The sequence below is a fragment of the Corylus avellana genome, chromosome 9, assembly GCF_965113065.1.
Source record: "Corylus avellana chromosome 9, dhCorAvel1.hap1.2, whole genome shotgun sequence".
Classification (NCBI taxonomy): Eukaryota; Viridiplantae; Streptophyta; class Magnoliopsida; order Fagales; family Betulaceae; genus Corylus; species Corylus avellana.
In genome coordinates, this window is record NC_142498.1 from 1,852,851 (window position 1) to 1,865,891 (window position 13,041).

The 13,041-nt window shown below is 34.7% G+C and overlaps 1 pseudogene; it reads left to right on the forward strand.

The window, feature by feature from the left end:
* The first annotated feature begins 180 nt into the window (after positions 1-180).
* Positions 181-7,239, forward strand: LOC148583567 (uncharacterized; annotated as a pseudogene).
* The last annotated feature ends 5,802 nt before the right edge of the window (positions 7,240-13,041 follow it).

The window sequence follows — 13,041 nt, forward strand, 5'->3', positions numbered from 1 at the left end:
TCTTGATGGAAGAACAAGCAAGTGTGATTAATACTTCCAATTTCCATCAAGGGTGGTAGTTCAATGGTCTCAAGGAAATTCCAATGAGGTTGGGCATGCACTAGGGCCTGGGTTCAACTCCCGCAATGGGAATCCCTTAGCCTATTAGTGTTAACCACCTTGCGTCCCATTGATGACCCAATGGGGCGGGTGTTAAGCTATGGCTCGGTCGGTCTTGAGGAGCACCTGCAGTTCCCACCGTTTAGGCTCCTCTTGAACGGCGCCCCGCGGGTTGATACTACTATGGTCACTCCCAAGTATAATAGCTACAATTGGCCTCTCCCTCCAACTTTTTTAATTAGAAAAAAAAAAAATACTACAGATTGAGAAATCACCAGTTATTTTAAATATTTAAATTGATAAAAATAAGTAAATTAATCAATACTTTAATACTGTTCTTCACTATGAAGTGAGGGTTCGAGCTCATAATCTCTAGGTCTAATATCATGTTAAATTACCACTTGTTCTAAAAGCTTAAGCTAATAAGAAGAGGTAAATTTAATCATTTAATCAAATACTTTAACACTAATACCAATTAACTTGGTATTTCATTTGGGTCCATGTATTGTTAAAGTTGCAGAATATCAATGGAAGGCAATCTATCAAATTCAGTTCAAGAAACCCATAAAAAGAATCTCAGTGACCGGAGGCGATCGAAGACGGTGATTAGAGATGTTCCTTAAAGTAACAATACCGAAACTTATTTAAAAAGCTTAAGTTAAAAGAAAATGATTAATTTTTTTTTATCTAATTAATACTTTAGTACTTCCTATAAAGTGTGGGCTCAAATTCCGCCTCAATGAATGAGACTACTATGTAAAATATTGATTTGAATTGTGAGGTGAATTAAAAAAACAAGGTTACACTAATTTAATATCTTAACAAAAGTAAAATTTAGTACTGTGAAAATAAATCAGCAATCAAAATTAGATCAATATACCTTCATTTCCTCACAAGATATGTTAACCTAGCTTACAAGGTAGAAGTTAGAATTTATCACTAACTTTATATATAAGTTATTTCTTTTTCTTTTTCCTTTTCAACTTGACAAAAAAAAAATTAGAACTACGAGAAGAAAGAAGTAATTAATCAAAATTAGAATATGCTTTCACCTCCTTACAAGATATGTTTATGTAGCTTACAAGTTAGAAGTTGGAATCTATCACTAATGTCATATATACGTTATTTCTTTTTCTTTTTCCTTTTCAACTTGACCAAAAAAAAAAAAAAAATTAGAACTATAAAAAGAAAGAAGTAATTAATCAAAATTAGAATATACTTCCACCTCCTCACAAGATATGTTTAGGTAGCTTAGAAGTTAGAAGAAAGAATTTAGGTAGCTGTAAAAGATCATGTATAAGAGTGGAGATGCCCCATTATTAACCATTTTAATTTTGAAACAAACCAAAGTGAAGTTATTCCCACATTTTTTTTTTTTTTTTTTTGTTAAGGTTGACAAATTTCGACACAACCTATTAACCCTCCTCCTTTGCAGTTTTATTTTATGTTGGCTTTGGGGGCACGTACATCAACACAATGACACATTGACACAATTGGTAGTTTGGAAAGAATATAGACAATTTGGTGGCGGTAGTTTTAAAGAATATGTGTACTTTTTTCTAAATTATATATATAATTTGACAATTATATATGAAAATATTGAAAGATCTAAAGAAAATAACTATTGTATTCAAATACAATGATATTTCACACGATTGAAGTGATAATTAATTAGGTAAGGCTATCATATTAGAGACCCCTTTCACAGACAGGGGAATCGTCTTGATGCAACAAGCAAAAGTGAATGTTGCCTAGTTGGAGCGGCCTATTGTGTGATGTTTTTGGTCTTGATAGAGGAGTCCAATTAACTTGATATTTCAATTGAGTCCATGCATGTATTATTCAAGTTGCAAAATGGTAATAAAGGCTACTCAATCTGTCAAATTGAACGAAAAGTTAATGTGTTGGAGGATTTTATTGTTTCTTAAAGTTGCCACTTATTAAAAAACCTTAAATTTGAAAAAAAAAATGATAAATCTTTTTTTATTTAATTGATGCTTTCACATTCTACTTTACGTATGGACTCAAACTCCGTCTCAATTAATGATGTCCAATATGCAAAATATTCATTTGAAAGATGAAGTGAAATATAAAAATTGGGTTTAATTCATTGAAAGTGATGAATTTAACATCTTAACAAAAGAAAATTTTAGAATTGTGAAGAAAAAAAAAAAAAAAAAGCAATCAAAATTAGAATATACTTTCACCTCCGCACAAAATATGTTTACTTACCTTACAAGTTAGAAGTTAGAATTTATTACTTACTGCATTTACAAGTTATTTCTTTCTCTTTCTTTTTCTTTTTCTTTTTCTTTTTCTTTTTCTTTTTTCTTTTTTCTTTTCTCTTTTTTTTTTTTTTTTTTTTTCTTTTTCTATTTTCAATTTTCTTTTTCTTTTCCTTCTTGAGTGGGCAATGCAACTCTATTGCTTTTTTTCACATGGGAAGTTACTTATCACAAATGATTGGAATTTGGGCAATGCAAATCTTTTGCTTTCAAGTCAAAGGGCAACAAAATATATACTTTACCACCTACCTAAAATAGACCCAAATTTGTTTGGATCATATTAATATTATACCGAGCTAGCTTTTATTCATATATATTTTTTTCAAAGTCAAACTTTAACATCTCATGTGTATGTGTTGATTATGTTGATACCATTAGAAATAGCATATGATCGAATTGATTTTGGAGTTATATTGTACAAATAGGTCTCATAGATTGATATGGAAAAAAAATGTTTAGAGATTTAGTTTTCACATATTAGAGGGAACAAGTGACTCATTTTCTTGGAAAAAATTCCAAGCAAGAGAATGGTTGTCAATTTGTGTGAGGGACTAAGTTTTTGTCCAAATTGAGTTGAAAAAATGAGTTTATTAAACTAACATTTTTCGTTTGAGCATATATTTCTCATATGCATTTTAAGAATTATATGTAATTTAAAAATGCAAGTGAGAATCGCATTCTATGAAATATATCTATATTTATAACCATTCATTGTTTCATTTTATGACATATATCTATATTCATATTCACATAAGTCAAATTATATCGTCCTTTTTTCACATGACTTACTTGAAAAATATATTTTATGAAGAGAACTTGCAATTCATAGGCTATGGTAGAAACTGTACAGATAAGATATTATCCATTTCAAGTGAAATAGATAGTTAAAATAGAGATGATCCATTTTATAGTTCAAATTAAATTTCACTGATTAATAGTGTATATGTTGTTAAGTGATACTATGTACACCATTAAATGCAACAAAACAAAATCTTGATACTCAAATAAGTCCTCTCCATTCTACGTTATTTAAAATTTTAAATGGCATGACATTATGTATACCGTATGATACCATATGCACCATTAGATGCAATAAAACAAAATGTTAATAGTAAAACAGATTCTCTCATTCTATATTTGTCTCTTTTGTTTTAGTTGAGTTGAGTTAAGCCATGAATTTTAGTCAGTCCAGTCCCCTTAAAATAAGTCATGATTTTAAGTTGAAAGTCCAGTATTGTCGGTCATGAGCTCTTTTTATTTTTAGATGAGATGAAACAAGTAGAGATTAACAAGAACAAGAAAAATTATAGTGAAACAAGAAAATAAATACAAATGATCTAACAAGTAGAAAATACAATTCTAAACAACATTCAAGGCACATACCCTTTTCACATGTCGAGAGAATCGTCTTGATGGAATAAGCGAGTGTGATTAATACTACCAATTGTTAAATTATCACTTATTTAATTATTTAATTAATAATTTAACATTCTTCTTTATGTGTGGAGCCCAACACATGTAATATTTCATATGATTCAAACTCATAACATCTGGTTTTGATACTATGTTAAATCATTACTTGTCCTAAAAGCTTAAATTAATAGAAAAATATAAATTTAATTATTTAATCGATAATTTAATACCAGTGCCAATTAACTTGGTATTTCAGTTGAGTCCATGTATTAATTGTTAAAGTTGCAGAATTATCAATGAAAGATAATCTGTCAAAGTGGCCAGTTTTATTTACTTATTTGAAAAAAAAAAAAAAAAAAAAAAAAAAAAATCCCGTAGTAATTGATGTCAAATTAGTTGAAGAACCCACAAAAAGAATGTCATCGTCCCATTTAAAGGCCATCCAATGACAATATATTATTGTTACTCTAAGAAAAGAAGAAGAAGAAGGTATTAATTAAATGTTTAATATATTAATCTATATATGGTCAATCTGCTGAAATATCAGTAAGAAATATGGTACAGAATGATATTAATTTGTATGAAACCAATTTGATAATTATCCATATCTCTCGCAAACTTTAAAGGTGTATTATTTCCCTCAGAATAAACAAACGTCATTGTACCACACAAAATAAAAATAAAACCGGAAAATTAAAAAATAGAAGTTGAAGAAAGAAAAAAAACTTGAAAGGGGTTAAATTACCAATTATTCAAAAAGTTTAAGCTAAAAGAAAATGATGATTTTTTTTTATTTAGTTAATAATTTAACTCTCTTTCATGTATAAGTTGAATGAGGTCCAATATATGTGAAATATTCATTTGAAATGTGAGGTAAATTACATAAACAAAAAAAAAAAAAAATGTGAATTTAATAAGCAATCAAAATAGGGAAAACTTCACTTGATCTCCTTAAACTTTCATCATGTTTATAATTATCCTCGTAAAATTATAAAAACTCTCAATTTAGTATATTCATCTTTCAATTTTTTTTTTTTTTTTTTTTTTTTTCAATTTCACCAATTTGTTAGGATTTTCTGTTAAATCATAACATTAGGGGTGTCAAAATTTCTAAAATACCCCTACATGTTTTTAGGAAAAAAAAAAAATTGCGAGGACGCCTGAGTCTTTGAAAAAAAAATACGGTATTTTGAGAATTTTGTGTCCTGGCCTCTTTCAACCGGAAAGAAGGTACTTAATTAATTTGCACAAAATAGTGGATTTCAGTGGGCCTGCAAATTTTCTGCTTTATTCACAAAATAGCGAATTAGCAAATATATTCTTGCTTTGTAGGCAAGTGAACTCCAATTCAAGAGTTGGTACTGTTAATTATTCCAAAGTAGAAAGCAAGAAATATTGATGAAGCTATTGAATTCCCTCGGGCCTCCACAAGAAGAAGAAGAAGAACACAAAACCAAACAGCAAGCTTTCCAAGAAAAAGAAAAAACTTCCATCTCCTTTCTGTACGTCTCACTAGTCTACTACTACTCGGATCCTCATTATTTCCTAAGACTCATCCATATGGAGAAGGAGCGCATCATCCAAGATTTGCTAAAACATAGATATTATTGGGATGCAGAGGTACGCAACATCGGTGGAGGAAAATGATAAGAAAGATGTTTGTAGGACGTGCCGGAAACCGATATTGGGTGCCACTTTTGAATGCTGGGATAGAAATCTATTGTTTCACTTATCATGCCTCAATGTACCCACAAATCACAAAGCCCTTTTGTTACACTTTGGCTACCCGGGGCATGATCCCTTCATCTTCACAGAAGAAGTGAAAAATGATGGCAACGATCGAGGACGTTAACGTTGTTTGCTTCGGCTGTGATAAGCCAATATTTGGTCCCCGATACAAATGCTCCACCTCCCAATGCAATTTGGTCCTCCATCAATCATGCATTGAGCTGCCTCCCCATATACAACAACACCCTTTCCACCATCCAAACCACACCCTTTCTCTTGTTAAGCCAAAGAATAAATATTGTAATGCTTGCCGTAAAAGCTGCAATGCATACCCCTTCTACCATTGCAGTGAGTGCGATTTCAATCTTGATTTCACATGTGCAGCTACCCGCTCGCAAATTAATATAAATAGTGGCGACTGCCAACACACATTCATCTCTTTCTTTAACCAAATACAGTTCACTTGCCAAGCTTGTGGCGAGGAAGGCAAGGACTTCGCCTCAGAATGTAGCATTTGTCAACTCTTGATTCATAGAAAATGTGTTGGATTTTCACACATCATCAAAATTACAAGGCATAATCATCCCCTCGCTCTCACCTACTCTCTTCGTCAAGTCAAAGAGGACAACAATATATTTTGTAATCTCTGCTATCAAAAGGTGAAGACATAGTATGGAGCCTATTATTGTAAGGAATGCAGTTACGTGACCCACTTGGCATGTGCATTTAAATATGAAGAAGATGCATCTCTCAAGTTGCTGAGTGAGGAATTCATTGATTTAGAAACAAATGTTATGGAGGTTGTAGAGGCTAGGCAGATACAACATTTTAGCCATCAACATGGTTTAATTCTTAGCAACGAAGAGCTCATGGATGATAAGCTTTGTGATGGTTATATGAAATTAATCTCTACCCCATTTTACAGTTGTACACAATGCAACTTCATTCTCCACAATAGATGTGCTCAACTACCAAAAAAGAAGCAACACTTACTTCACGAACACCAACTCAACCTCCTTTCATGGCATCGTTACTATAGGTTGGGATTGTTCTCTTGTCATGCTTGTCAACATCTCAACGGTGGCTTCACCTACACGTGTATGGCGTGTGATTTTGACCTTGACCTTCAATGTTGTTCAATTCTGGAAACCCTGAAACATAAAGGTCACCAACACTCTCCCTTTCTTGCTGTTAATTCTAATAGAATATGTCATGTTTGTAATTTCACTTCTAAAGAGAAACCTGGCATATTTGTATGCACTAATTGTGATTTTGCCTTGGGTCTTGAATGTGCAACTCTTCCGCTCGTAGCTAGGCACAAATACGATGATCATCTTCTCATACTCACTTGTAGTGTTGAAGCTCATTGTGCAGAATTCTATTGTCTAATTTGCGAAAAAGAAAGAGATCCCAAGCAATGGTTCTATTATTGTGCCGAATGCGACTTCCCTACTCATTCCCAATGTGTTTTAGGAAAATATCCATACATTAAGTTTGGAAGTACTTTCACATCCAAAGATGATCACCAGCACCCTCTCACTTTGTCCCAAAGACTAAGTCGTCTCCTCCATGTGATGCTTGTAGTGAGACTTTCGATGGCTTGGCCCTAAAATGCACTCAATGCAAATTCAATGTCCACCGCTCTAGTTGGTGTGTTGGAAATTATTGGAGAAAGCCATCCATCAACATAGCCTTAGATTCACCCAAGGCATGAAGATTTCAGAGTTTGCTAGTTATCAAGGAAATTTATCTCTCTTGAGTGGTTTAGTTATATCTTTAATTAATTATCTAAGTTGATGAAAATAGAATTTGGTCAAGAAGTTGTCAAATCTGTATTGTATATTGTGTTTGCGCATATGGAGTTTGCTGATGCATGATATTAATGAAAATGATGTTTCTCTTAATAGGTTCTCTTTGATTGTGAATGTTGATTTACACCTTTGAATACTTGTGTTTAAGCTAAAGTTCATTATTTATTTATTTATTATTATTAATAATATTTAGAACTCCAGTCCCTATGTTATTCTCATTTCTGACATAATAGGATCTTTTTCTATATCATGTGATTCAAAAAACAAAAAATCTGAACTGTATCCGTATGGAGTAATGATATAAAGATGATTAGATTAGTTTTTCTACAGTCTTCTCAAATGTGATGCTAATTTTAAAATTACTATTGAATTTGAGATGGTCATTATTGAATTTCGATCTATTAATAATTTTAAAAGCCACATCACATTTTAGAGGACTCTAAAAGAACTAGAATACTCCTTATATCACTACCCTGAGGTCCCCCTTTGTAATATTATTCATCGAAGTTACTTTCGATTTTGACCAAGTGTTGAAAAAACAAAACCAACCGTATGCTCGAAACACATACACATGTCCAGGCTGTCTAGCAACAGCAACATGCTACAGCCACGTACACAGTTAAGTGTCCAATGAAAAGATTAAAAACAAGAGTGCTTTTATTGGATACAATATACTGATACAACAAGATAATTTATACACAGCACAAACGTGATATAGAAGAAGAGAGAGAATTGTCATTTATACAAAATTAATTAGATCCTTTGAATGGAAGCAGACTTGATTCTTTTTATGTAGGTGACTATTTGACTAATGTGTGGATGTGTGGTCCTTACGGTCTTCTAGAGATGATGTGGTCCCCACATTTTCCTTTGCTAGCGACTCTTGGTTTACAGCCCCCTTCAAGCACATGGGAGGAGAGCGGACCATGAGCTTGTCACGAAGCAACAAAAATCGTGCAGAGGTTACGCCCTTAGTGAAAACATCAGCTACGTGATCAGCAGTGAAAATATATTTGGCATGAATGTCCTTGTTGAGGATTTTCTCCCGAATGAAATGATAGTCAACCTCGATGTGTTTAGTACGAGCATGAAAGATAGGATTGGAGGCGAGAGTTAAGGCACCAATATTATCGCACCAAAGAACAGGCGTGGAGGTGAGGGGGATGCAAAAATCATGGAACAACATTCGTAGCCAATAGAGATCCGCAATAGCGATAGCCATGGAATGACACTCAGTTTCAGTGCTGGAACGTGAAACAACTTCTTGCTTCTTGGCAGTCCAAGATATTAAACAAGGACTAAGAAACACACCAATGCCAGTGGTGGAACGACGGTCATCAGAGGTACCAGCCCAATCTGCATCACAAAAAGCATTGAGCTGCAAGGAGCCTTTAGTATAATAGAGACCATGATCAAGGGTGCCCTTCAGATAACGAAGTACTCGTTTGGCTGCAGTCATGTGAGTAGTGGTTGGAGCATGTAAAAATTGACACTATTGATTTACAATAAAGGCAATATCAGGCCTTGTAAGTGTGCAATATTGCAAAGCACCAACAATATGACGATAAGGCATAGGATCGGAGAGAGGATCACCATCAAATTTGGAGAGTTGACTGCCTGAAATACAAGGAGATGCATACGGCTTGGCCCCAATCATTTTTGATCTACAGGGTAGGTCAAGAATATATTTAGACTGATGAAGGTGTAAGCCAGCAGAATCTCGGACCGCTTGAATGCCCAAAAAATAAGATAAGGGACCAAGATCTTTCATCGCAAATCTTGCTGCAATTTGTTAAAAATAGTGGAAATAGCCGAGCTATGAGTGCCTGTCATAATGATATCATCAACATAAACTAACACAAACAAGTGAATAGGATGGCGATGAAATATAAACAGTGATGTTTCCACTAAAGAATCAACAAAACCAAGCTCAAGTAAGGCTTGAGAAAGCCTATTAAACCAGACACGAGAAGCTTGCTTAAGGCCATAAATGGCTTTATGTAGGCGACAAACATAATCAAGATATGAAGAATCCACAAGCCTTGTGGTTGTTCCATAAAGACTTCCTCATCCAAATAACCATGTAGAAAGGCATTAGAAACATCAAGTTGCTTGATAGGCCAATCAAAATGCACAGCAAGAGCCAATACCAAACGAATAGTGACAGGTTTTATCACAGGACTAAAAGTTTCAGAATAATCAACATCATTCTATTGATCAAAACCCTTGGCCACCAAGCGGGCCTTGTACCGATCAATTGTACTATCAGCCTTGGTTTTCAATTTGAACACCCATTTATTCTGTATCACATTTTTATGTAGAGGTCGGGGGCAAAGTGACCAAGTGCCCGCGGACATAAGTGCATCAAATGACCCCATAGCAGCCCGCCAATGCGGATTAGAAATAGCTACTGAATAACAAGATGGTTTAGGAGGTAAAGCCACATAATGTAAAGCCTTAAGAGGATGTTTAGTGGAATAGTAAAGATGGTAGTCAGGAAATGCTTTAGGCTTGAGGGAACCTGTTTGTGACCTTGTGAGGACTTGGGTTGCAGGGGCTGGGATAGAGACGTCTCTGGGAGAGAGAGGTGCAACACGAGCAAAGGTGGATAGAGGCAAGAAGGCATCCGATTGTGGAGCAGCATTACCAGATGGAGATAGGAATGACCCATGTGGAGAGCTATCTGGAGTTGTGTTAGGTGAAGTAACCATATGAGGGGATGAGGTGTCACTAGGCGTAGGAAAGGCAAGGTACAAGGTGGAAAAAAGGAGGGCTCATGCAGAAGTGGTTGACCCGTAGCAATAGGCTCATGAGAAGAAGAGACAGTAATAGCTGGGACAATGGAACAACCTGGATGTTGCATAGAGACATGTGAAGAAGGAAGTGAGGAGGGAAAAAATAAATGAGAAGGTAGGACCGTACCTGAGGAAGGTGCAACTTGTTGGGAAGAACCACCAGAAGGTGCAGTGAGAAGAGCTCCATTATGTGCAGGAAATACCTTTTCATCGAACACGACATGCCTGAAAATATAAGCTCGATGAGAGGAGGGATCAAGACACCGATAGCCTTTTTGATTGGAACTGTAGCCTAGAAAAATACACTTCTTGTTGTGAAACTCAAGTTTGTGATGATTGTAAGGGCGAAGAAGCGGATAACAGCCACACCCAAAAACTCTTAATTGAGAGTAGTCTTGGGCTTTGTTAAATAATAGAGTATAAGGTGTGGACAATTTCAAAGTGGGTGTTGGTAGTCTATTAATTAAGTAGATGGCTGTGGGAAAAGATTCTACCCAATAGGTGGATGGAAGATGAGAGTGAGCAAGTAAGGATAACCAAGTCTCAACTATGTGCCGATATTTCCTTTCCGCAATCCCATTTTCTTGGTGTAAGTTTTAATTATTGGTTAAATGTTCGGTGATCAAAATGGATTCAAAATGTGCCGAATCACTATGGCGTCCAGACGGGACTTATAGCCGTCCGGACTGGATTTCAAAATCACACAATGAATTTCTCCCGAGAGCCTCGTCTGCAACCCCATCTACAAGTCCGTCTGAACACAGCGCACCAAAAGAACGGAGAAAACGATGTTGCCCTAGAGCCCGACCGAATGGCCCCATTTATCGTCTGGACGGCCTGTAGTCTACTAGGTTTAATTTAAGTGTAATTGAGTCCTAATTAGACTAGGGGTCTTGGTATTATATATATAGATCTCTACATATCTGAATTACTACGAATTTTTGCATCTAGAATTTGCCGTCATGTGCTAAGAGATTCTGTGATATAGAGAGTATGTTCTCTCTCTTAGAGTGATCGTTTGTTTTTACTTGTTGATTGTTGAAGTGAAGTCAACCGGAGTTCTGGTGAAGGGAGATCACGTAGAAAGATTGTGCTAGCTGTCTCTAGAAAGGGCTACTGTGGTAGAAGGCAAGTGGGTCGCTTGTCTTATACAAGATTGTATCAATTGCAAAGGTTTTGTAAGTGTGAACATCTTGTAATTCTTTATTCTTTTACTGAATTAGTTGATTTTCTGGGTTTAACTGCTCCGAAGAGGTTTTACAATTAGAGAGTTCTCTAATTGGTTTTCTCTTCGTAACCAAAATATATGTGTTCTTTATTGTTCATTGCATATCTGTTTTTGGTTAATTATTATTTGTTAGGTCAGATCTATTTCCGCATAATATTGTGTAAAATACCTATACATTTAGAATAGGTGTCGTTTGGAGTCGTATATAGAATTTTCAATTGGTATCAAAGCTGGTTCACTCTGTTTGGATTAATTTCTTGAGTGTGATCCTAGACTCCATGTAATATGTCTCACACAATTGCACCTAACTCACTTCCCGTCTTTGACGGATCCAATTATACGTTTTGGAAAATTCGTATGAAAGCACATCTCAAATTCGTGGACGTTTTGCATATTGTTGAATCTGGATGGACTAATCCTAATAAGGCAATTGCCGAATTTTCAAAGAATGAAAAGAGTGCTTCTTCTGCGAATGACAAAGAGTTAAGTGTTAAATGTCATCTTCACATCTATCTCCATCGAAGAATTCTTAAGAATTTCTCGATGTGTAATAGCTAAAGAAGCATGAGAAACATTGGAAATTACTCACGAAGGAACTAAAATTGTGAGAGCTTCAAAAACTCAGATGTTAGTTTCTCAATTTGAAGAGATTAGGATGGAAGAGGAAAAGACATTTGATGATTTTTATTCTAAGCTTAGCACTATTAGAAATTCTACTATTAATCTTGGAAAGAAAATGACTGATGCTAAGATAATAAAGAAAATCTTAATATCTCTACCTGTGAGTTTTATACCTCAGATTACTGCTATACAACAGAGCAAAGATCTAGAGACAATGAGAGTAGAGGAACTTGTCGGTTCTCTTCAGACATTTGAACTGATGTTACCTAAGCCTAAAAACTCGAAAAATCTTGCTCATAAGATCAAGGCTACTAAAGGTAAATCTGTAGTTCACTTTGGTGAGGACTCTAGAGATGAGGAAGAAATAACTATGATTGCTAGGAAATTTAAGAAATTTTTCAGAAACAATGGAAATTTTAGAAGTAGGGAGTCTAAAAATTCTGTGAATCCTAGTCATGAGGTTAGAGATAATTATGAAGACAAGAATGATGAAAATCAGAAAGAAAAATTATCTCGTGGTCATAAGTGTCATGAATGTGGTGGTGTTGGTCATATTTGTGCTAATTGTGGTAATTTGATAAATTCAAAAGGCAAGGCCTTTAATGTGCCTCAAAGTGATGAGTTAGACAATGAGGAAAAAGCTGAAAATGTAGATAATTATGTAGCTTTTGGAGTTTCTTATGATATTGAACATGAGGCTAGTGAGTCTAACTCTCTAGATAGTGAACATGGCATATGTGATAATGAATCAGAAGAGGAGGGTGATCTGCAAAATGCTTATAATGATCAATATGTGGAATGCATTAAATTGAAGAAGTTGAATAAACAGCACTTGCAGAAACTCAAAGAAGTTAATCTTGAAAATGATCAACTTTCTATTACCTTAACTGATTCACATGCTATTCATAATACTTTGATGTCTGAAAATCACATGTTAATTGCCAAAGTGAAATCCTTAGAGAATGATCTTAATGAGTCAAGAAATCGTCTAAAAACCTTTTCTAGTGAAAAGCTAAATCACATGTTGCATAATCAGAAACATTCGTTTGATAGAACTGGAT